Genomic DNA, 27,074 nt, shown 5'->3' with positions numbered 1-27,074 from the left:
CCTATCATATGCTTTGGTGCACACATAACTTTATTATCAAAAAACTAGCCACAGATATATTTGAAAAGAGAAAATGAAAAGCACTACTTGGAACTTCACAATGCTTATTAAAAATATATGACATGGAGTTGAAGAAATGGCTCAGTCATTTAGATCACTTGCTACACAAGCAAAAGAAGCAGAGATAGGATCCTGGTAACATGTAAAAGTGTGCTTGTAATTTTCTGTATAACAACATTGCCAAAAGAAAGATATCTGTTTTAAGGGAGAGAGAGAGACAGAGAGAGAGAGAGAGAGAGAGAGAGAGAGAGAGGACACCTGGTATGTCTCTCTTGCATTTATGTATATAAATCTGTATTCACATTTGCTCATACACCTCACATATACCTCACCAACATATGTACCCATGCACTCAATAGTATGGAAAGTCCACAATATATATTCAGTTATTACACTATAGATATAGATATAGGTATCAGAAGATTCACAGGAAAGAGAAACAGTTCAATAAATAAAACTATACAGCCACTTTTTATATGAAGACCTGCAACTAGATCACAAAATTTTTATCAAAGTTGATAAATAGCATATATGTCAATATCAACAATTTTTAGTATTTAAAAGAAAATATTAAAGAATAAATTTTGTAACTAACATTAGAGTTTTAAACCAAGAACAAATTACTAAACATAAACCTAGATTAAATTTTCTTCCCAGCCACAAAGGAGGAGTGTTCCTGTTGATGCACATCCTTGCCACCATGAGCTGTCTGTTGTATTACTGGTATTAGATATTCTAACAAGAGTAAGTTGGAATATCAAAGGAATTTTGATTTGCACTTCCCTGATGACTAAGGATGATAAACATTTTCTTTAAACGTATCTCAGTTATTTGAGAATCCTCTATTAAGAATTCTCTATTTAGATCTATACCCCATTTTCATTTTGATTATTTGATTTGGTTGATATCAAGATGCCTGAATTCTTTATATATTTTTGTATATTAGACCTCTAGGTGATATGGAGTTGGTAAAACCTTTTCCCATTCTATAGACTCTTGCCTTGTCCTATAGATGATGTTCTTTCTTTACAGAAGTTTTTCAATTTTATAAGATTTCTTTTATTAATTGTTGATCTTAGTGATGTGCTATTTTTGTTCTGTTCAGAAAGTTGATTCCTATGTTTATGAGGTTGTAGCTATTCCCACATCTATTCTCTCATATTCGTTGTTGTACCTGATTTTATGTCGAGATCTTTGATACATTTGGACTTAAACTTTGTGCATGGTAATAAGTATGACCTTATTCATGGCCTTTCCAGTATTGTTTCCATTATTCAAATTCATAAATGTGAAGAAAATTTACACTAAAGTGCATATCCATTCTTTAAAAATGAATAAATAAATTGTGACAGATTCACAATAGAAAATTATATAGCAAAATAATTTAAGAATTACTATCCCTGAAACTAGCCCATCCTCCTGCACCCTCAGTGCAACTCTGAAACACAGCTTGCTCCAATACGTAGGGTACTTAGAACATGAGTGAACAGCAATGTGATGAGACACCCCACTCTCTAGAACCTCAAATGGGTGATAAAACCTTAGGCCCCTCCTTCAACTAACTTGGCTTTTCTAGACAGCCAGCAGAAGACCTTTCTGTAGATAGGCTTCCCCCAAAATCCAATCTCATTCACCTAAGCCCCCAAGCTACTAAACCCATCCCACCCCCACACTCACCTATCCTCCTGCAACCTTGGTGAAACTCTGAAACACAGCTTGCTCCAATACTGAAGGGACTTAAGATATGAGTGAAGAGCCACACAGTGGAACACCCCACTCTAGGACCTCCACAGTGGGAAAAAACCCAAGGCTCCTTCCCTAACTGCTTGGATTTTCTAGCCAACAAGCAGAAGACCTTACTGCAGATAGGCTACCACAAAACACAACCCCTTCCACCAGATCCTTCAAGCTACTACTAGCTCAGTTCTGCCCTCAAACTCACATATCCTCCTGCAACCTTTGTAAAACTCTGAAACAAAGCTTGCTCCAGTAGAGCATGGATGTAAGAGCATCTTCTGGGAAATTCTGAAACATAGCTTGCTCCAATACTGTGGGAACATATGAGCTTGCAACAATACTGAGGCGATCTAGAGATTCAAAGGAAAAAGGTCAAGTAACATACAAAGGTAGACTTATCAGAATTAAACCTGACTTCTCAATGGAAACAATGAAAGCCAAAAGTCCTGGGCATATGTGGTAAAGACATTAAGAGACCATGAATGCAAGCCCAGACTACTATACCCAGCAAAGCTTTCAATCACCATCAATGGAGAAAACAAGATATTTCATGAAAAAAAAGTATTTAAACAATATGAATCCACAAACTCAGTCTTACAGAAAGTACTAAAAGGAAAACCCCAACCCAAGGAAACTAACTACAACCACAAAAACACAGCCAACTGATAACCCCCCAGCAGCAAACCCCAAAGAAGGGAAACACACAACTAGTACTACTGAAAAATAACAGGAATTAACAATCACTGGTCATTAATATCTCTTAATATCAATGAATTCAATTCACCTACAAAAAGGCACAGCCTAAGAAAAATGGATATGAAAACAAGATCCAGCCTTCTGCTGTATACAGGAAACACACCTGAACCTCAAATAAAATCAGTATCTCAAAGTAGAGTGTTGGTAAAAGTTTTTGTTTTTAAATCAAATAGATCTAAGAAACAAGTGGGTGTGTCTATCCTAATATCAAATAAAAGAAATTTCAAACAAGCCAATCAGAAAAGATGGAGAAAGACACTTTATTCTCATAACAGGAACAAACCAGCAAGGTGTAGTCTCAATCCTAAACATCCCCTAATACAAGAGCAACCACATATGTTAAAGAAACATTACTAAACCTTGAATCACACATCAAACCAATACACTAATATTAAGAGATTTCAACACCCCAGTGTTGCCAATGGGCAGTACAACCAGACAGAAGCTTAACAGAGAAATAAGAGAACTAACAGATGTCATGAATCAAATGGACTTAACCAACATCTACATAACATTCCACCCAAACACAAAAGAATATACCTTCTTTTGAGAAACTCATGGAATCTGCACAGATACCACAAAATTGGAGTTATCTCCTGTTTCTTATCAGATCATAATGTATTTAAGTTAGAATTTAACAATAACACTACTCTCAGAAAGTGTAAAAACTCATGGAATGGAACAGTGAACTAGTGAAGCACACCTGGGTCAAGGAAGAAATAAAGAAATTAGACTTCCTGCAATATAACAAAAATGAAGGTACAACCTATACAAACCCATGGAACACCATGAAAGCAGTGCTAAGAGGAAAGTTCCTAGCCCTAAGTGCCCACATAAAGAAAATGGAGAAAGCTCACATTAGTGACTTAACAGCAAACCTGAAACCTCTAGAACAAAAAGACATGGACTCACTCAGGAGGAGTAGAAGACAGGAAATAAAGTGAGTGCTGAAATAAAAAAATAGAAACAATGAAAACAATACAAATAATCAATGAAAGAATTCATTTTCTTGAATTTCATTGAATTTCTTGAATTGAATTTCATTTCAATGAAAGAATGAAAGAATGGTTCTTTGAGAAAATCAACAAAATAGTCAAACCCTTATACAAACAACCTTTCATGATAAAGGTCTTGGAGAGATCGAGGATACAAGGAACATAACTACATATAATAAAGGCCATATACAGCAACGCGACAGCCAACATCATACTCAATGGAGAGAAATTCAAAGTGATTCCATTAAAATTAGGAACAAAACAAGGCTGTCTATTCTCTCTATATCTTTTCAACATAGTCCTTGATGTTTTAATAATAGCAATGAGACAACATAAGGACATCAAGGGGAGTCTAATTAGAAAGGAAGAACTCAATTTTTTGTTATTTGCAGATGATATGATAGTATATGTAAATGACCCCAGAAACTCCACCAGGGAACTCCTACAGCTGATAAATATTTTCAGTGATGAGGCAGCATACAAGATCAACTCTAACACATTAATAGCCCTTTTATATACAAAAAATAAGTAATTGAGAGGGAAATCAGAGAAACATCACCTTTCATAATAGGCACAAATAACATATCTTGGGGGTAACACTGGACAAAGAAGTGAAAAATCTATTTGGCAAAAATATTAAGTCCTTAAAGAAAGAAATTGAAGAAGATACCAAAAAATGGAAAGACTTCCCTTGCTCTTGAATATGTATAATAAAAATAGTAAAAATGGCAATCCTCCAAAAAGCAATCTATAGATTCAATGCAATCCCCCATCAAAATGCTAAAAGATTTCTTCTCAGATCTTGAAAGAACAATACACAACTACATATGGAAAAACAAACCCAGGATAGCAAAACAATCCTGACCAATAAAGGAACATCACTATCCATTATCCACAATAAAGGAGGCATCACTATCCCTGACATCAAACTATTTAAAGGGATAAAGTAATGAAAACAGTTTGTTACTGGCATAAAGATAGAGAGGTTGACCAATGGAATTGAATCAAAAATCTGGATAGTAATCCACACAACTATGAACACCTGATTTTTGACAAAGAGGCTAAAATTATACAATGAAAAAAGAAAGGATCTTCAGCAAATGGTGCTAGCATAACTGGATGACAACATGTAGAAGAATGAAAATGGATCCATATCTATCCCCATTCACAAAACTCAAGTACAAATGGATTAAAGACCTAAACATAAATTTGACAAAACTGAATATGATAGACCAGAAAGTGGAAAGTCACATTCAAAGAAGAACACCTTCTAAATATAACGCAACTAGCACAGACACTGAGAGTAACAATAAATAAATGGGACCTCCTGAAACTGAGAAACTTCTGTAAAGCAAAGAAAAAATAAAACAGAAAAGCAGCATATAGAATGGTAAAATATTGTCACCAAATCCACATCGAAAAAAGAACTGATCTCTAATATATATAAAGAACTGAGGAAATTAGACAACAAAATTGCAAACAATCCATTTAAAAATGAGGTATATAACTAAACAGACAATTCTCAACAGAAGAATATCAAATGGCGAAAAGATACTTAAGAACATGTTAAACATCCTTAGCTACCTTGGAAACTCAAATCAAAATGACACTGAGATACCTTATTACTCCAGTTAGAATGGCTAAGATAAAAAAAAAACAATGATTGTTTATGCTGGAGAGAATGTGCACTAAGAGGAACATTCTTCCATTCCTTGTGGGAATACAAACTTGTACAACCTCTCTTGCAATCAGTATGACAATTTCTTGGAAAATTGGAAATCAAGATACCGCAGGGCCCAGCAATACCAATCTTAGGCATATACCCAAAAGATTCTCAATCTAACTACAAGGACATTTGGTCAACTATGTTCATAGCAGCATTACTTGTAATAGCCAGAATCTGGAAACAACCTAGATGCCAGTGGTATAAAATAGTAGAATTTTGAAATTTGCATGCAAATGGAAGGAAATTAATAAAAACATTCTGAGTGAAGTAACCCCAACATAGAAAGACAAACACAGTATGGACGCATTCATAAGTGGATATTAGACATAAAACAAAGAATAATCACACCACAGTTTACAATTCCAGAGAAGACAGGAACCAAGGAAACCAGTAAGAGAGACATACATGGATATCCCCCCTCCAGAAGAAGAATTAGATATGATCTCTTTAGTAAGTTGACAGAGTGTGGAGGGGCAAAGTCAGAAGGGTAGTGGGAAGGACAAAAAGGAGTGTGGATAAAAACATGAGGGATTGGGAAGATAGAGTTGGGTATAGGACACCAAGAGTCAGCAAGGAAAGAGATACCTTTAGAGAGTAGCCATTGTGTGGGTATCCTGAAAACAGATATTATGGAAACTACAAGGATGACCCCAGCTAAGAAGTTAAGCAATAGTGGAGAAGGTACCTAAATTTCCATTCCCCTATAATCAAATTGATGTCTATCTTAATTTTAATCATAGAACCATCTTCCAGTAACAGATGGAAGCAGAAGCAGAGATCCACAGCCAAGCACTGGGTTAAACTCCTGGAGTACAGTTACAGAGAAGGAGGAGTGTTATTATGAGTAAAGGGACCAAGGACATGTTGGGGTTATCCAGAGAAACAGCTGACTCAAGCTAGTGTGTGTTCACTGACTCTGGATTGACAGCTGGGAAACAAGCATGAAACAAAACTAGGCCTGTGGGTGGTGACAGTTGTATGCTATGAATGGTTTGTAGGGCCATCCAGCTGTAGAACCATGACTTATTCCTACTGCACAATATGGTTCTTTGGAGCCAATTACCTATGGAGGGAGACGTTGCTCAACCTAAATACAAGAAAGGGACCTTACAACAGCATCAAGTGAAGGCACAGAATTTGTTGAAACCCTTTGGTAGACCTCACCCTCTCTGAGAATTGAATGGGGCTGTGTGGGTGGGAGGTGGGAAGAGTGGGAGGAGGGGATGGAGAGGTAACTATTGTTAATAGTATATAAAATAAGTATGTTTTAAGAATAAATATGAATATATTTAAGGTACTCAATTCTAGTTCTTACTACATATATTCAGTGAGATAAAGAGTAGTTTTCCAACTAGACAACAGGCCAATGAAATTCCTACCATTTTAATAAATATTGTAGGCAACTGCAATATTATACTACAATCCTTTGATTTCAAAAATTTTCAAATTGGTTAAATTTCAGATTGTTATTACTCAGGTGTAACTTTTAACTGCAACTTACTGTTAAGTACCCAACATTTGAACTTGTATTTCTTATGATGATATTTTAAATAATTGCCCCATAAAATGTGTATTTACAATGATTCCTTAAATAAAAAATGTAGTAGATGTCTGGTGTATCTGACCGGCACCAAAATCCTTTAAAAAAGAACTCATGTGCAGGAAACAAAGTCAATTGATCCCATTCCGGGACCTTTACTGATTGTTTCCACTGTTGCTTTCTAAAGAAATTCTCAGAAAAGAATTTCCAATTAGGATTTCTAAGATCAGGTGGGCCCATCACAAACAAGAATTGGTACAGTTGACATTTTATAATGTTCACGTAGATGATCATTTATTTGTGAAAGGCTAGTTAATGTTCATGGAAAATGTATTGACAATGCCTTGTTGAAGTTATTGAGTGAGAGACTCAGAGCAGTGCTTCTGAACAACAAAATAGGCTTTGCTCTCAGTAGTACAGAGGGTCTCAAGATGGATGAGTGATGTAGGTGGGTCTTGTTTCTATGTGTTGCTTTCATTGGTTAATTAATAAAATTGCTTGACCTGATAGGTCAGAACATAGGTGGGTAGAGTAGACAGAACAGAATGCTGGGAAGAAGGCAATGAGGCAGTTGCAATGACTCTCCTCTCCGAGACAGACACAGGTTAGGATCTTTCCCAGTAAGCCACCACCTCGTGGTACTACACACATTAATAGAAATGGGTTAATCAAGATGTGAGAGTTAGCCAATAAGAGGCTGGAACTAATGGGCCAAACAGTGTTTAAAAGAATACAATTTATGTGTTATTATTTCAGGTGTAAAGCTAGCTGTGCACGAGCCGGGCAGGAATGCAGCCTGCCGCTCCTTATTACAACAGATGAGCTTTCATACTCAATTATCAGTGAAAGAAATTACAACTCTGTGGTTGTTTGGAGCCTAGAAATCTCCAAAATATTTCTCATGATAACTTGGCAAAAATTATGAACATATGTCAACCCAGGAAATATAGATTGTAATGGATTGAACTGTAACATTGACTGACATGTATGCTTTGCATAAGCACAGACTGAGGAAAAGAATGAATGTCACCTTGTATCATTGCTCAGGAAGCTCAGCAGTAGCCTCACACTTTTTTATTTTTATTTAAAAGCATTTTACTTGCAAATTTAAGTACCAAAACAAAACATAGAAACAAAAGCAACATACATATTTAGAGCAGAACATACTTGGAATACACACAAACACCCAAAGCCATAGAGGGGAAAGGGAAGAGTATCATGGTTCCTGGGAGAGGTACAGTAGACTGCTATGAGAGAAATGAAGGAAGAAAAGAGATTGATTCTTAAAAAGGAAACATTATTTTAGATCTAGATATTGATAAACATTGAATTGATTTTTTTGTACATTGTCAAAGGTAGGGGGAAAAATCTAAGATTAAAAGGATAGGAAGGGACTTTTAAAACCTAAATACTGCAGGAAATATACTCTCAAAAATCAATAAATGAAACTACATAAAATTAAAATATTTCAACACAAAAAGGTAACTATCAGTAAACATAAACCCTAAAAAATATGAGAAAATAATAAGGATGTTTTGTATAGGGAAAGATCAAAAGAAATCATGGATGTTAACTTGTAAAGCATTCTTGCCTTAGGAAGTTCACTATTAGACTAGCCACATATCATTAATCCTACTATAAAATCATTTTATTTATGACCTTAAAAAACACAAGTGAGCTTATATTTAGACAGATTGCCATCAGAGAAGTGAGCAAAAACAAGAGAAAGGACCCAATTTTAAGATGAGAATTTAGTGGTGGGGAATGAGCACTTTCAGCTCTCTTGTTCTCTATGGTGAGAGAGAGGTTTGATAGAAATTTGATCAGATTATTAGTGACCTATTTCTATCTTCTAATTTACTACAACTTAAAAATACTGTGATGAAAGCTTGGGAGGCTCATGTGAGAGAAATCAAATGTTAATTCACTATGAAAATGGTATACAGCATTTAATGTTCTTCCACAAGTTCCTTTCCTCTTTCTATGGTCTTACAACATAAACTTCTCTTCTTCTATTGAGGTACTTCAATGATATGACAGACTCCTTCCACACAGAGCTTTCCTGAAGTAGTATCTTCAGGATGAAAAAGATTAAGGCAAAGTCAGTGTCATCTATTAGAATGAATATGATTTTTATGGTCGTTCTCATGTACCTTCTTTCTTTGGCATCAGACAGGGATGAGCATCAGCTTGTGGATTCGACAGGCAAGCTGGAGAAGTCTTGGGTAAGGAACTGGTTTCCCTTGACTGACTGTGATAATTGGCAGGAGCTGCCTGCTGCCATAACTTATATACTGCAGTTGACATCAGCACTACTCATGGTGACATAATAATCATGGCCTTTTGACGGACACATTCTTGCCATCAGGAAGGAGTTGTGCTCTTGGCACTGCTTGAATAATTGTAGCATAAGTTCATTAGAATGAAAGAAAATAAGAATGGGGGTTTGGGTTACCATTAAAAATATGTTGATAAGAAAAAACAGATTATAGACAGATGCCACGCCAGCATGGCAACTGTAGTTCTCTGAGTGAGGGATGTCAGGATTAACACACAGCAAAACTTCAGGTTCTGCAGACAAGCCTTTATTACACTTTCTCACACAGTATATATAGCCCTCATCAAGGGATGCCAATCCAGAAAAGCAGGAAGCTCATCATTGTAACTCTCATGACTTAGGGGTAAACATCCTTAAAACATTGCTGAGGACAAAAGATTGTTCCTGTATTTGGTCCTGTTTTCAGAATAACCAACCACAAGAGTGCCAAACAGATCAAGTGGGGGTGCAAAGGCATGTCCTCAAGGGACTCAACAATCCCCCCCTTTTTATTTTATTTTTTTAGATATTAAAATTCAAAGTTTATTAAATTATAAAAGTTTCCATTTCCGCCCCTCCTCCCAACACCCTCACACTCCCCCCACTCCCCATCTTCCTCCATCTCCATCCCTAAGAGCAGTCAGGGCTTCCTGCCCTGTGGGAAGTTCAAGTTCCTCCCCACTCCCTCCAGGTCCAGGAAGGTGAGTATCCAAACAGACTGGATCCCAAAAATCCAGTACATGCAGAGGAAACAAGTCCCAATGTCATTGTCAATGGCATTTCAGAAAGACTCCCGGCCAGCCACATTCAGAGAATCCTGCTACATTCAGAGAATCTGGTTGGATCACGTGCTCGTTCAGTCTCAGTCCAACTTGCCTTGGAGAACTCTCCTTAGATCCCTCCCCTTGTATCAGTGGGTGATTGCACCCCTCACGGTCCTGATTTCCTTTTTCATAGTCCGGTGCTCCAATGTGGGTCTCCATCTGTATCGACATCCATCGTCGGAAGAAGGTTCCCTCTGGTCTTTCCTTCTTTGCTCACGTTCTCTTTCCTTCTGCTTCTCTTTTGGACCTAGGGAGTTAAGTCCAGTGTTCCAATGTGGGTCTCTGTCTCTATCTCGATCCATCTCCAGATGAAGGTTCTATGGTGATAAGCAAAATATTCATCAGTATGATTATAGGTCAAGGCCGGTTCAGCCAACCTCTCCTCTGTCCAGAAAACAAACTGCGGATCTCTCCTTGGACCTGGGATCCCATTTATAATCAAGTCTCATGTAAACCCTAAAATGACTCCCTTAGTTGAGATATATTCTTCCCTGATCCCATAGCCATCCTTCCTCCCTCCCCTCTTCTCAGTCCCCCGAGTTATCCACATTCCTCCCCTATTTCCTTTTCTCTGACCCTCTCCCCTTCCAACAACCCTCCCACCCCCCCATGCACCCGAGGTTACCTGGGACTCTTGTCTATTTCCAATCTCCAGGAGGATAAGTACATGATTTTCTTCAGATTCACCTTCTTATTTAGCTTCTCTAGGATCTCGAATAATAGGCTCAAAGACCTTTAATTATGGCTAGAATCCACTTATGAGTGAATACATACCATATTCCTCTTTTTGGGTCTGGCTTACCTCACTCAGTAAAGCGTTTTCTATGTCCATCCATTTGCATGCAAAATTCAAGATGTCATTGATTTTTACCGCTGAGTAAAACTCTAGTATATATATGTTCAACACCTTTTTTAACCATTCTTCTATTGAGGGGCACCTAGGTTGTTTCCAGGTTCTGGCTATTACAAATAGTTCTACTATGAACATAGTTGAACAAATGCTTTTGTGGTATGATAGGGCATCTCTTGGGTATATTACCAAGAGTGGAATTGCTGGGTCTTGAGGGAGGTTGACTCCCAGTTTCCTGAGAAATCGCCACACTGATTTCCACAGTGGCTGCACAAGTTTGCATTCCCACCAACAATGGATGAGAGTTCCCCTCTCTCCATAACCTCTCCAGCATAGGTTATCATTGGTGTTTTTGACTTTAGCTAATCTGACCTGTGTAAAATGGTATCTCATAGTTGGTTTGATTTGCATTTCCCTAATCACTAAGGATGTTGAGCATGACCTTAAGTGTCTTTTGGCCATTCGGAGTTCTTCTGTTGAGAATTCTCTGTTCAGATCAGCACCCCATTTTTTAATTGTGTTAATTAGAATTTTAGTGTCTAGTTTCTTGAGTTCTTTGTATATTTTGGAGATTAGGCCTTTATTTGATGAGGGATTGGTGAAGATCTTCTCCCAGTCCGAAGGTAGCCTTTTTTGTCTTACTGACGGTGTCCTTTGCTTTATAGAAGCTCCTCAGTTTCAGGAGGTACCAATTATTCATTGATTCTCTTATTGTCTGTGCTACTGGGGTTCTACCTAGGAAGTGGTCTCCTGTGCCTATGTCTTCTAGACTACTTCTCAGTTTCTCTTCTATCAGGTTCAAAGTGGTCAGATTAATGTTGAGGTCTTTAATCCATTTGGACTTGAGTTTTGTGCATGGTAATAGATATGGACCTACTTTCATTCTTCTACAAGTTGACATCCAGTTATGCCAGCACCATTTGTTAAAGATGCTTTCCTTCTTACATTGTATACCTTTAGCTCCCTTGTCAAACATCCGGTGTTTATAGGTTTGTGGGTTAATATCCGCGTCTTCCATTCTATTCCATAGGTCGACTTCTCTGTTTTTATGCCAATAGCAAGTTGTTTTCAATACTGTCGCTCTGTAATAGAGTTTGAAGTCAGGGATGGTAATGCCTCCCGAAGGTTCTGTATTGTATAAGATTGTTTTGGATATCCTGGGTTTTTTGTTTTTCCATATAAAATTAATTATTATTCTCTCAAGGTCTGTGAAGAAGTTTGATGGGATTTTGATGGGGATTCCATTGAATCCATAGATTGCTCTTGGTAGAATTGCCATTTTTATTATGTTGATCCTCCCAATCCAAGAGCAAGGGAGATCTTTCCATTTTCTGGTATCCTCCTCGATTTCTTTCTTCAAAGACTTAAAGTTTTTGTCAAATAGGTCTTTCACTTCCTTGGTCAGAGTTATCCCAAGATATTTTATGCTATTTGTGGCCATCGTGAAAGGTGATGTTTCTCTGATTTTCCTCTCTGTATCTTTCTTCTTTGTGTATAGGAGGGCAAGTGATTTTTTGGAGTTGATCTTGTATTCTGCCACATTACTAAAGGTGTTTATCAGTTGTAGGAGTTCTTTGTTAGAGTTTTGGGGGTCGCTCATGTATACTATCATATCGTCAGCAAATAACGAGAGTTTAACGTCTTCCTTTCCAATTCGAATCCCCTTGATCTCTTTTGTTGTCTTATTGCTATTGCTAGAACTTCAAGCACTGTATTGAAGAGGTATGGGGAGAGTGGACAGCCTTGTCGTGTTCCTGATTTCAATGGAATGGCTTTGAGTTTCTCTCCATTCAGTTTGATGTTAGCTGTCGGCTTGCTGTAAATAGCTTTTATTATATTTAGGTATGATCCTTGTATCCCCAGTCTCTCCAACACCTTTATCATAAAGGGATGTTGGATGTTGTCAAATGCTTTTTCAGCATCTAATGAGATGATCATATGGTTTTTTCTTTCAGTTTATTTATATGATGGATTACATTGATGGATTTGCGTATGTTCAACCAGCCCTGCATCTCTGGAATGAAGCCTACTTGATCATAAAGGATAATTTTTCTAATGTGTTCTTGGAATCGGTTTGCCAGGATTTTGTTGAGAATTTTTGCGTCAATGACCATGATTGAGATTGGCCTGTAATTCTCTTTCTTGGTTGTGTCTTTATGTGGTTTTGGTATCAGGGTAACTGTAGCTTTATAAAAAGAGAGTGGCAATGACTTTTCTGTTTCTATATTGTGAAATACCTTAAGGAGTATAGGTATCAGCTCTTCGTGGAAGTTCTGGTTGAATTCTGCATTGAAACCATCTGGTCCTGGGCTTTTTTTGGTCGGGAGGTTTTTGATAACAGCTTCTAATTCTTCGCGACTAACAGGTCTATTTAGATTGTTCACCTGGTCTTGATTTAACTTTGGTAAATGGCATTTATCTAAAAACCAATCCATTTCTTGAACATTTTCAAACTTTGTGGCATATAAACTTTTGTAGTAAGATCTAATGATTATCTGAATTTCCTCTGTGTCTGTTTTTATGTCCCCCTTTTTATTTCTGATCTTATTAATTTGAGTGTTCTCTCTCTGCCGTTTGATTAGTTTGGCTAGGGGTTTGTCAATCTTGTTGATTTTCTCCAAGAACCAACTTTTTGTTTCCTTGATTTTTTGGATTGTTTTCTGAGTTTCTATTTTGTTGATTTCAGCCCTCAGTTTGATTATTTCCAATCTTCTACTCCTCCTGGGAGAGTCTGCTTCTTTTTTTTCCAGAGCTTTCAGGTGTGCTGTTAAGTCTCCAATATGTGCTTTCTCCGTTTTCTTTAATTGGGCGCTTAGTGCTATGAACTTTCCTCTTAGCACTGCTTTCATTGTGTTCCATAGGTTTGAGTATGTTGAGTCTTTATTTTCATTAAATTCAAGGAAGACTTTTATTTCTTTCTTTATTTCTTCCTTGACCCAGGGATGATTCAGTAGTTGACTGTTCAACTTCCACGTGTTTGTAGGCTTTCTGGTGTTCGAATTGTTATTTTTTTTATTTATTTTTTTTAATTATTTTTTTTAGTAAATTTTATTAAGTTATAAAAGTTTCCATTTCCGCCCCCCCTCCCAACACCCTCCCACTCCCCCAACTCCCCTCCTCCTTCCCCTCCGTCCCCCAGGGCAGTCAAGGTTTCCTGCCCTGTGGGAAGCTCCAGCTCCTTCCCCCTCCCTCCAGGTCCAGGAAGGCGAGCGTCCAAACAGACTGGATCCCCAAAATCCAGGATATGCAGAGGAAACAGGTCCCAGTGTCATAGTCAATGGCTTTTCAGAAAGACCCCGGGCCAGCCACAGTCAGAGAATCCGGCCAAATTCCAAGAATCTGGCTAGATCACGTCCTCATTCAGTCCCAGTCCGACTGGCCCTGGTAAACTCTCATCAGATCCGTTCCCTTGTATCAGTGGGTGATAGCATCCCTTGCAGTACTGATTTCGTCTTTCATGTTCCTCCTCCTTCCGCTCCCCCTCCGGACCTCGGGGGGCTCAATCCGGTGCGACAATGTGGGCCTCCGACTGCATAGCCGTCCTTCGCCAGATGAAGGATCTATGGTGATAAGCAAAATATACATCAGTATGGTCATGGGCCACGGCCGATTCAGGCACCCTCTCCTCTGTCCAGAGAGCAATCTGGGGGATTTCTCCTTGGACCTGGGATCCCATATATAATCAAGTCTCCTGTAAACCCTAAAATGGCTCCCTTAGTTGAAATATATTGTTCCCTGATCCCATATTCATCCTACCTCCCTCCCCCCCCATCCCCGGCCACCAAGCTTTCATCGTTCCTCACCTACTCCCTTCTCTCTAGCCCTCTCCCCCTCCATCGACCCTCCCACCCCCCCCATGCACCCGAGGTTACCTGGGACTCTTGTCTATTTCCTACCTCCTGGTGGATAGCTAAATAATCTTCATCAGGTTCATCTTCTTATTTAGCTTCTCTAGGATCACGAATAATAGGCTCAAAGACCTTTAATTATGGTTAGAATCCACTTATGAGTGAATACATACCATGTTCCTCTTTTTGGGTCTGGCTTACCTCACTCAGTAAAGCGTTTTCTATTTCCATCCATTTGCATGCAAAATTCAAGATGTCATTGCTTTTTACCGCTGAGTAAAACTCTAATGTGTATATGTTCCACACCTTTTTTAACCATTCTTCTATTGAGGGGCACCTAGGCTGTTTCCAGGTTCTGGCTATTACAAATAGTGCTGCTATGAACATAGCAGAACAAATGCTTTTGTAGTATGTTAGGGAATCTTTAGGGTATATTCCCAAGAGTGGAATTGCTGGGTCCTGAGGGAGGTTGACTCCCAGTTTCCTGAGAAACCGCCATAATGATTTCCACAGTGGCTGCACGAGTTTGCATTCCCACCAACAATGGACTAATATACCCAGCCAAGCTATTGTTCACTATCAATGGAGAAAACAAAATATTCCAGGATAAAAACAAATTTAAACAATACGTAGCTACTAATCCAGCCTTACAAAGAATATTAGAAGGAAAATCACCTCCAAAGGAATCCAACATACCCAACATGGCCTACAACAACTCGAACATCTAGCGAACATTCACAAGCACAAATCAAAGAAGAAAAACACATACACTCTACTACCTAAAAAAAAAAAATAACCAGAGTCAACAACCACTGGTCATTAATATCACTTAATATCAATGGACTCAATTCACCTATAAAGAGGCACAGACTTAGAGATTGGATACAAAAACAGGATCCAACATTCTACTGTTTACAAGAAACACACCTCAACCACAAAGACAGACACCTACTCAGAGTAAAGGGTTAGGAAAAGGTTTTCCAAGCAAATTGACCTAAGAAACAAGCGGGTGTGGCCATTCTAATATCTAACAAAATCGACTTCAAACTAAAATCAATCAGAAGAAATGGAGATGGACATTTCATACTCATAACTGGAACAATTCATCAGGAGGAAGTCTCAATCCTGAATATCTATGCTCCTAATATAAAGACACCCACATATGTAAAAGAAAAACTTTTAGAACACAAGGCAGTCATCAAACCACACACACACTAATAGTAGGAGACTTCAACACTCCTCTCTCACCAATGGACAGGTCAATCAGACAGAAACCAAACAGAGAATTAAGAGATTTATTGGAGGTATTGAATCAAATGGACTTAACAGACATCTATAGAACACTCCACCCAAATAGGAAAGAATATACCTTTTTCTCTGCAGCTCATGGAACCTTCTCGAAAATTGACCACATACTCGGTAACAAAGCAAACTTCCACAGATACAAAAAAATAGAAGTAACTACCTGTGTCTTGTCAGATCACCATGGACTAAAATTAGAATTCAACAACAATGCTTCCCCCAGGAAGCCAACAAACTCATGGAAGCTGAACAGTCAACTACTACATCACCCCTGGGTCAAGGAAGAAATAAAGAAAGAAATTAAACTCTTCCTTGAATTTAATGAAAACAAAGACACAACATATTCAAACCTATGGGACACTATGAAAGCAGTGCTAAGAGGAAAGTTCATAGCACTAAGTGCCCAATTAAAGAAAATGGAGAAAGCACACATTGGAGACTTAACAGCACACTTGAAAGATCTAGAAAAAAAAGAAGCTGATTCACCCAGGAGGAGTAGAAGACTGGAAATAATCAAACTGAGGGCTGAAATCAACAAAATAGAAACACAGAAAACAATCCAAAGAATCATTGAATCAAAAAGCTGGTTCTTGGAGAAAATCAACAAGATTGACAAACTCCTATCCAAATTAGTCAAAAGGCAGAGAGAGAACATGCAAATTAATAAGATCAGAAATGAAAAGGGGGACATAACCACAGACACAGAGGAAATTCAGACAATCATTAGATCTTACTATGAAAGTTTATATGCCACAAAGTTGGAAAATGTAAAAGAAATGGACATTATTTTAGATAAGTACCATATACCAAAGTTTAACCAAGAACAGGTGAACAATCTAAATAGACCTGTTAGTCGCGAAGATTTAGAAGCTGTTATCAAAAATCTCCCTACCAAAAAAAGCCCAGGACCAGATGGTTTCAATGCAGAATTCTACCAGAACTTCCAGGAAGAGCTAATACCTATACTCCTTAACGTATTCCACAATATAGAAACAGAAGAGTCATTGCCTAACTCCTTTTATGAAGCTACAGTTACCCTAATACCAAAACCACACAAACACAACCAAGAAAGAGAATTACAGGCCAATCTCACTCATGAACATCGATGTGAAAATTCTCAATAAAATACTGGCAAACCGAATCCAAGAACACATTAGAAAAATTATCCATTATGATCAAGTCGGCTTCATTCCAGAGATGCAGGGCTGGTTCAACATACGCAAATCTATCAATGTAATCCATCATATAAATAAACTGAAAGAAAAAACCATATGATCATCTCACTAGATGCTGAAAAAGCATTTGACAAAATTCAACACCCATTTATGATAAAGGTGTTGGAGAGACTGGGGATACAAGGATCATACCTAAATATAATAAAAGCAATATACAGCAAGCCGACAGCTAACATCAAACTGAATGGAGAGAAACTCAAAGCCTTTCCACTAAAATCAGGAACGCGACAAGGCTGTCCACTCTCTCCATACCTCTTCAATATAGTGCTTGAAGTTCTAGCAATAGCAATAAGACAACATGAGGAGATCAAGGGGATTTGTATTGGAAAGGATGAAGTTAAACTTTCGTTATTTGCTGACGATATGATAGTTTACATAAGTGACCCCAAAAACTCTACCAAAGAACTCCTACAGCTGATAAACACCTTTAGTAACGTGGCAGGATACAAGATCAACTCCAAAAAATTAGTGGCCCTCCTATACACAAAGGATAAAGAAGCAGAGAGGGAAATCAGAGAAACATCACCTTTCATGATAGCCACAAATAGCATAAAATATCTTGGGGTTACTCTAACCAAGGAAGTGAAAGACCTATTTGACAAAAACTTTAAGTCTTTGAAGAAAGAAATTGAGGAGGATACCAGAAAATGGAAAGACCTCCCCTGCTCTTGGATTGGGAGAATCCACATAGTAAAAATGGCAATTCTACCAAAAGCAATCTATAGATTCAATGCAATTCCCATCAAAATCCCATCAAACTTCTTCACAGACCTTGAGAGAACAATAATCAAGTTTATATGGCAAAACAGAAAACCCAGGATAGCCAAAACAATCTTATACAATAAAAGAACTTCTGGAGGCATTACCATCCCTGACTTCAAACTCTATTATAGAGCTACAGTATTGAAAACAGCTTGGTATTGGCATAAGAACAGAGAAGTCGACCTATGGAATCAAATAGAAGACCCAGATATTAACCCACAAACTTATGAACACCTAATATTCGACAAGGGAGCTAAAGGTATACAATAGAGGAAGGAAAGCATCTTTAACAAATGATGCTGGCATAACTGGATGTCAACCTGTAAAAAAATGAAAGATCCATATCTATCACCATGCACAAAAATCAAATCCAAATGGATTAAAGACATCAACATTAATCCGTCCACTTTGAACCTGATAGAAGAGAAAGTGGGAAGTAGTCTACAAGATTTAGGCACAGGAGGCCTCTTCCTAAGTAGGACCCCAGCAGCACAGACAATAAGAGAAACAATGAAAAAATGGGATCTACTGAAACTGAGAAGCTTCTGTAAAGCAAAGGACACTGTCAGTAGGACAAAAAGGCTGCCTTCTGACTGGGAGAAGATCTTCACCAACCCCTCATCAGACAAAGGTCTGATCTCCAAAATATACAAAGAACTCAAGAAACTAGGCACTAAAACTCTAATTAACCCAATTAAAAAATGGGGTACTGAACTTAACAGAGAATTCACAACAGATGAACTTCGAATGGCCAGAAGACACTTAAGGTCATGCTCAACCTCCTTAGCGATCAGGGAAATGCAAATCAAAACCACTTTGAGATACCATCTTACACCTGTCAGAATAGCTAAACCCTAAAACACCAATGATTGCCTATGCTGGAGAGGATGTGGGGTGAGGGGAACACTCATCCATTGTTGGTGGGAATGCAAACTCGTGCAGCCACTGTGGAAATCATTATGGCGGTTTCTCAGGAAACTGGGAGTCAACCTCCCTCAGGACCCAGCAATTCCACTCTTGGGAATATACCCTAAAGATTCCCTAACATACTACAAAAGCATTTGTTCAACTATGTTCATAGCAGCACTATTTGTAATAGCCAGAACCTGGAAACAGCCTAGGTGCCCCTCAATAGAAGAATGGTTAAAAAAGGTGTGGAACATATACACATTAGAGTTTTACTCAGCGGTAAAAAAATAATGACATCTTGAATTTTGCATGCAAATGGATGGACATAGAAAACACTTTACTGAGTGAGGTAAGCCAGACCCAAAAAGAGGAACACGGTATGTATTCACTCATAAGTGGATTCTAACCATAATTAAAGGTCTTTGAGCCTATTATTCGTGATCCTAGAGAAGCTAAATAAGAAGATGAACCTGATGAAGATTATTTAGCTATCCACCAGGAGGTAGGAAATAGACAAGAGTCCCAGGTAACCTCGGGTGCATGGGGGGGTGGGAGGGTTGATGGAAGGGGAGAGGGTTAGAGAGAAGGGAGTAGGGGAGGAATGGAGAAAGCTCGGTGGCCTGGGATGGGGGGGGGAGGGAGGAAGGATGAATATGGGATCAGGGAAGAATATATTTCAACTAAGGGAGTCATTTTAGGGTTTACAGGAGACTTGATTATATATGGGATCCCAGGTCCAAGGAGAGATCCCCCAGATTGTTCTCTGGACAGAGGAGAGGGTGCCTGAACCGGCCTTGGCCCATAACCATACTGATGTATATTTTGCTTATTACCATAGATCCTTCATCTCGCGAAGGACGGCGATAAAGTCGGAGACCCACATTGGAGCACCGGATTGAGCCCCCCGAGGTCCAAATGAGGAGCAGAAGGAGGAAGAACATGAAAAACTAAATCAGTACTGCGAGGGATGCTATCACCCACTGATACAAGGAAACAGATATAATGAGAGTTTACCAAGGCCAGTTGGACTGGGACTGAACGAGGACGTGATCTAACCAGATTCTCGGAATTTGGCCGGATTCTCTGAATGTGGCTGGCCCGAAGTCTTTCTGAAAAGCCATTGACTATGATACTGGGACCTGTTTCCTCTGCATATTCTGGATTTTGGGGATCCAGTCTGTTTGGATACTCACCTTCCTGGACCTGGAGGGAGGTGGGACGAACTTGAACTTCCCACAGGGCAGGAAACCCTGACTGCCCTAAGGGACGAAGAGGGAGGAGGAGAGGGAGTGGGGGGAGTGGGAGGGTGTTGGGAAGAGGGGCGGAAATGGAAACTTTTATAATTTAATAAAATTTACTTTAAAAAAAAACAAAAAATTTATACATTATGATCAAGTAGGCTTCATCACAGAGAGGCAGGGCTGGTTCAGCATACAAAAATCTATCAACCTAATCCATCATATAAATAAACTGAAGGAAAAAAACATATAATCATTTCATAAGATGCTGAAAAAGCATTTGACAAAATTCAACACACCTTTATGATAAAGTTCTTGGAGAGATTAGGGATATAAGTTTCATTCCTTAATATAATAAAAGCAATATACAGCAAGCCTACAGCCAACATTAAATCAAATGGAGAGAAACTCAAAGCCATCCCACTAAAATAAGGAACAAGACAAGTCTGTTCACTTTCTCCATACCTCTTCAATATAGTGCTTGATGTTCTAGCAATAGCAATAAGACTGCATAAAGAGATCAAGGGGATTCAAATTGGAAAGAAAGAAGTCAAACTTTCATTATTTTCAGATGATATGATAGTGTACATAAGCAACCCCAAAAACTCTACCAGAGATCTCCTACAGCTGATCAACACCTTTAGTACTGTGGCAGGATACAAGATCAACTCCAAAAAATCACTTGCCCTCCTATACACAAAGAAGAAAGATACAGAGAGGAAAATCAGAGAAACATCACCTTTCACGATAGCCACAAATAGCTTAAAGTATCTTGGAGTAACTCTAACCAAGGAAGTGAAAGACCTATTTGACAAGAACTTCAAGGTTTTGAAAAAAGAAATTGAAGAGGATACCAGAAAATGGAAGAATCTCCCATGCTCTTGGATTGGAAGGATCAATATAGTAAAAATGACAATTTTACCAAAAGCAATCTATAGATTCAATGCAATCCCCATCAAAATCCCAACAAAATTTGTCACAGACCTTGAGAGAACAATAATCAACTTTATATGGCAAAAAAACCCAGGATAGCCGAAACAATCTTATACAATAAAAGTATTTCCAGAGGCTTTACCATCCCACACTTCAAATTCTATTACAGAGCTACAGTAATGAAAACTGCTTGGTATTAGCACAAAAACACAGATTTTGACCAATGGAATCTAATCAAAGATCCAGATATTAATCCTCAAATCTATGAACAACTGATTTTTCGACAAAGGACCTAAAACTGTACAATGGAAGAAAGCATTTTTAGCAAATGGTGCTGGCATAACTGGATGTCAAACTGTAGAGGAATGAAAATAGATCCATATCTATTACCATGCACAAAACTCAAGTCCAAATGGATTAAAGACCTCAATATTAATCTGACCACATTGAACCTGATAGAAGAGAAAGTGGGAAGGAGTCTAAAAGACATGAGCAGAGGAGACTACTTCCTAGGTAGAACCCCAGTAGCACAGACAATAAGAGCAACAATGAATAAATGGGACCTACTGAAACTACGAAGCTTTTGTAAAACAAAGTACACTGTCATTAAGACAAAAAGGCAACCTACTGATTGGGAGAAGATCTTCACCAACACCACATTAGACAAAGGTCTGATCTCCAAAATATACAAAGAACTCAAGAAACTAGAGACTAAAACTCTAATTAACCCAATTAAAAAATGTGGTACTGAACTGAACAGAGAATTCTCAACAGAAGAAGTTCAAAGGATCGAAAGACACTTAAGGTCATACTCAACCTCCTTAGTGATCAGGGAAATGCAAATCAAAGCATCTTTGAGATATCATCTACACCTGTCAGAATAGCTAAACTCAAAAACACCAATGATAGCCTATGCTGGAAAGGATGTGGAGTAAGGGGAACATTCATCCATTATTGGTGAGAATGCAAACTTGTGCAACCACTTTGTAAATCAATGTGGCAGTTTCTCAGGAAACTGGGAGTCAGCCTACCTCAGAACCCAGCAATTCCACTCTTGGGAATATACCCATGAGATGCCCTATCATACTACAAAAGCCTTTGTTCAACTATGTTCATAGCAGCACTATTTGTAATAGCCAGAACCTGGAAACAACCTAGGTGCCCCTCAATAGAAAAATGGTTATGGGAGAAGGCCAGTTCAGGCACCCTCTCCTCTACTGCCCAGGGAACAATCTGGGGACCTCTCCTTGGACCTGGGAACCCCTCTAGAGTCAAGTCTCTTGCAAACCCTAAAATGGCTCCCTTAATTAAGATATTTACTTCCCTGCTCCCATATCCACTCTTCCTCCATCCCACCCATCCCATTCCCCAAAGCTCTCCCAACAGAGTGATGGAGCATGTGATCAAACTGGACACTGTGAATTTGGCTGGCAATGAAGGCTGACTGAAAAGCCAAAAACAAAGGCACTGGGTTTTGATTCTACAGCATGGACTGACTTTGTGGGAGCCTGGTTTTTTTTTTGGATGCTCATCTTTATAGACCTGGATGGAGCGAGGAGGACTTTGGACTTCCCACGGGGCAGGAAACCCAGACTGCTCTTAGGACTAGAAAGGGGGGGAGGTGGGGAGGGGGAGGGAAAAGGGAGGTGGGGAGGATGTGGAAATTTTAATAAATAAATTAAAATATATATATCTTCAATCAACTGCATAGCCATTCGATTGCTTTCTCCTTGTCCCATATTTTTATATTTACAAATTTTATCCTCGATATTACTGTCCTGTTTCGTTATCTAAGCACACATTACTCACACATCCACTGATTTCTTCTCGCAGGTTCCTCAAATCTGATCACTCCTTCCTTGTTTTTTGGGGTTCTGGGATCAGCCTCAAGTTCTCCTCTGCCTGTCTCTTGCTTCTTTTGGGGTTCAGCGGTCAACATTCAAAGTCTCTCTTGTCTTGTACTTTCTCCAGCTTTTCTTGGAGTTCAGTGGTCAGTACCACATTCTCTTTCTTACTTCTTGTTCTTTCTCCAGCTTTTCTCCAGGTTCAGTGGTCAGCACCACCACGTATTCTTTGTCTCAAAGTTCAGTGGTCAGTACCACATTGCAGGAGCCATTATGTTAGAGCCCATGGACCCCAACATAGAAAACTCTTTTCCCTAACTGGACCAGTACGGAGGTGCGAGAAATAACCAGACACAGTTCACACAGTCATAATGGAAGTGCATCTCAGGCTTCTCTCTTCCTGAAAATCTACCCATGTTTATTATCCAAAACACGTTTTAACCCCCAGTAAACCAAGGTGGATACTCATTAATATTCTCTTTCTGGAGGATGTGGGGCTAGGGAAACACTTGCAACTTAGTCACCAGCTTTGGCAAACACCTCTCTTCAGGTGATCTTTAACAAAAGAGAAAGGAGCAATACATCCTGTTCTTTGTTAAGTGGCTGTCTTGCTAGTTTGGCAATATTACAGCTGCCTAGTGGCCAGTGAGCCTGCCTGTAAATTATCTTACATGAAATATGGGCCCATAGTAAGGAGCCTCAGAATTAAATTCAAATTCGTGGTCTTGGAAACCATGAGCTGAGGGTCACCACATAGCTGTGCAGAAAGTATTCTGAGAGCTTCTGCTTAACCCTTTCAGAGATCCAGCAACTCTCTCCTTAACCCTGTTCCCCAGCATGAACACAAATGTTGGCAGGCTGGACTGGATCTGCGGACACCTTAAATTAAACTTGGGCAGAACCAAGCTTTTAGGTCATGGTGGCCAGCAAAGAAGGGGCTTGCCTCCCAGGCTGACCCCATGCTCCTAGGGCAGCTCCTAGTGATTGGTGGGCCCAGTCCATGTATTAGGGACACAAGGGAAGATGGGCAGATGCCACTGAGGAGATCACCACCCATATAACCATTTGAGTAGGGCCCCAGGCCCAGCACTGATTTTTCACCTGGCATAAGGCAGAAACGGGATGGACACAAGGCAAAGGTCTGTCAACTGTGTTCAATCCTAAGGGCTCCAGTATAGCTAGCATGAGCCCTGAGTCCCATGGCCCCATAGGTACCATGCTTCAATGGGAGAAAATAAGAGCCACAAGAAACCTCGGGCTTCAAGCACAAGCTACCTGCCATCCAGTTTCAAGTGACTGTGGCCACACATCTTCCTCAGTTGGCACCAGCAAGGGGCTGGGAACATCCACGACCTCGCTCAAAGAGGCAGGAGTCCCAGGATCCAGTTGTGGGCACAGTAACACATTGAAAGAAGACACATTTCATTCCACCTGCTTCCTTGCTTACTAGGCCTGGACAGACTCACAAGCCTAACTGTCTCCTAGCCATTGCCAGGCAATCATTGTGACCTGCCTCCAGTTCTGTCACAATCTGTCCTCTCGCCACAGATCTCCATCCCTCACACAAACAACTTCAACCCACAGGAAACACCAGGCACCTCTCAGGAAAATTTTCTCTACTGTTTGCAAAGTCTCCAAGACCCCCTCTGATATGGAACTTTTTATCCTCTGTGGACACACACCTACATGTTGACAGCCTAGGAAGACAGGGGACTCCTATCTCTTTCAAGAGAATCAAGTAGACCAAGGACAGGCAATGTAGACACCAAGGGAGACGTGAGCTATTCTCACTTCTCACACTTGGATGCCTATAGAACATACACACCCCTGTCCTCCTCAGTGGCATCCCAAAAGGTTTCAGGTGGCCCCACAAGCAAACATCCATTGGCCTTCATATTTCCCTCTAGGGGCCCTGACCCATGGAAAAGAAACACCTGACCATAGACAGAGTGCATCTGCCAACCAACCTGTTTGGAAAAACACCAACAAACATTAACAAACATCCAACACCCCCCTCATAGTCTCTCACCACCAACCCCCATCTCCTTCTCTCTATCTATGGATCTACCTATTTACCTCTACTTTGCCTCCACCTCTTTCATTATCTCTGACTGTCTCCAACCCTGACACCTAGACACAATCCCACCCATGGTGTACTTGGCAGCTAGGTCAGTCAGGAAAAAAGGTGATATACCCTGTTTATTTGTAAAGTGTTGTTTTTTTCTGCCCGACAGGAATGCTACCCTTGTGGGCACTCAGAGGCCAACCTCCACACTTCCACACGCCTGAGAATATAAATGATGACCCCTAAAAAAAAAGCATTCTCCCTGCCTCTTGGAGACAACCCTGTCTATGCTCTTCCAACTCTCTCTCTACCAAGCCGCCTGGAGGCATCTGCTCTGAGGATAGCAATGGAGCTCCCAGGGAATGTGTGCGTCAGGGCAGGGAGCATTTGACTGTGTTGGGCCACGGGCTCTGAATTCCCAGAAATGTCAAGCGGGCCAGTCATAATGAGGGTACTGCCACTTCTATGTAGTTCCCACAAAATGCTCTAATCCTCCAAACCACATGTACAGACTGCCCACATCACAAACATAAACTATATACTGGAACATACCATACTTATGCCCACATGAGCTGAAACTGAAGGATGGAGTCTTAAAATTCTTTAGCTACATACCACCTTGCCCTACTCATTTAACCTGGAGATGAACACCAGAACCGTTAAACACTTTGACCTCTCTGGCACTTCTTATGGCCTCACCCAGCACTAGTATCCTAGACAGAGACAAAGTATAAACACAACCAAACACACACACACATACACACACACACACACACAAACATATAAACACACACATACACAGACACAGGAGTTCAAGGAAGTCAGGTCGTACCCTGTGTTAATTTCAGAGACAATTCTGAATATTCTTTTAGCTGAGAGGATGCCTGGACAGCAATGATCAGGAGAAGGGGCTTCTTGACTCTTGACCCTGTGATTCTCCATGGGTTTTATGCAGGTGGCCTAGGCAGAAGAAGTCAGGTGTATGCTGTATAAATGAGTGTCCCTTATCAAAGAGAGAGGTTTGTCAGGGGAGGCAAGGGGGTGAAACATTGTCAGGATAGGCACCCTACATTCCACACCCTATTCTGGCTGCTTTTACTCTGATTTACGCTGAGCCACTACACCGAATTGAGCTCAGTGCCCACTAGGTACACACACGGAGGGGATACATGATGATTTTGGTAGCAGGTGCCTTCCTAAATCCTATTAGGGTTCTGGGGATGTAGCTATGGATCAGAAACATTTTCTGGCAGGCCCCAGTTCCTGAATTAAGAGTCCAGCTCAGCTCAAGGAGAAAGTCATTTCTCAGAGAAAGTAAAGGAAAGCAAGTGAGTGCCCTGTAGACAGAGAGGAGAGAAGATGTATTGGAGAAAATTATGTGGTGACAGACATTTTGCAAAAATAGATACCTTGTCCTGAGACCATGATGACATTGCCAGAGATACTTGAGCAGTGTATGCAGTTTATGGAGAGGAGCTGTGTGTGCTGCTGGGGAGGCTGAGACAAAAGCTAAAGGTTCCATGACTAGGCGTGTGAACATGATGTGGGCTGGCGCGCACCAGAAGGTCTCCACGGGAACCCAGTGGTAGCCCAGGATGCAGAATTCCCTGGGGAGAGGTTCACTAATTCTGCCAGACATGGTGTCCTCGGGACCAAGGAAGTTGTGTTTCCTATGCCCAGCAAACCAAGGGCTGTGGAGCTCGGCATGGGTCACCTAGATTCCGCTTGCTCCAATATCTCTCGTGGGTCAAGGAAACCAAAGGAGAACATCTTAGTTGCACTGGGGGCACTACTATCAGAGATGCTCTTTAGCAAGCCTGCTACCATGTTCACATAAGCATGGGGGGAGGTGCTGGAGGGATAGGCAAAATAATTCTGCTAGATAGCAGAATGATATCTGTCATGGGTTTCTGGTGCACTCCCTCAGTCCTTTTCAATGCAAAACAACTAGGCCAGGACTGGCCAGAGATAGGTACCCAGGCAAGCTGCAAGGGTTCCAAGGGCCTGTGCACCTTGTGAGGTGGAGGAATTCTGTCTAGAGATGGGCTTCAGGGACCTCAAAGGCTTTTCCATTTCTCTGCCCTGAGACACTGGGATTTGTGCCATTGCCAGCCCCTGAAGGCTCCTCCTTCA

General features: G+C 40.0%; 1 pseudogene; it reads right to left on the bottom strand.

The window, feature by feature from the left end:
* Positions 1 to 26,768, bottom strand: part of LOC125408229 (rab GDP dissociation inhibitor alpha-like) — a 176,952-nt pseudogene extending 150,184 nt beyond the window's left edge.
* Between the last annotated feature and the right edge of the window lie 306 nt (positions 26,769 to 27,074).

This window comes from Myodes glareolus, chromosome X (assembly GCF_982192425.1).
Source record: "Myodes glareolus chromosome X, mMyoGla1.1, whole genome shotgun sequence".
NCBI lineage: Eukaryota > Metazoa > Chordata > Mammalia > Rodentia > Cricetidae > Myodes > Myodes glareolus.
The sequence above is the reverse complement of the archived record's forward strand: the minus strand, read 5'-3'. Positions and strand labels throughout refer to the sequence as shown.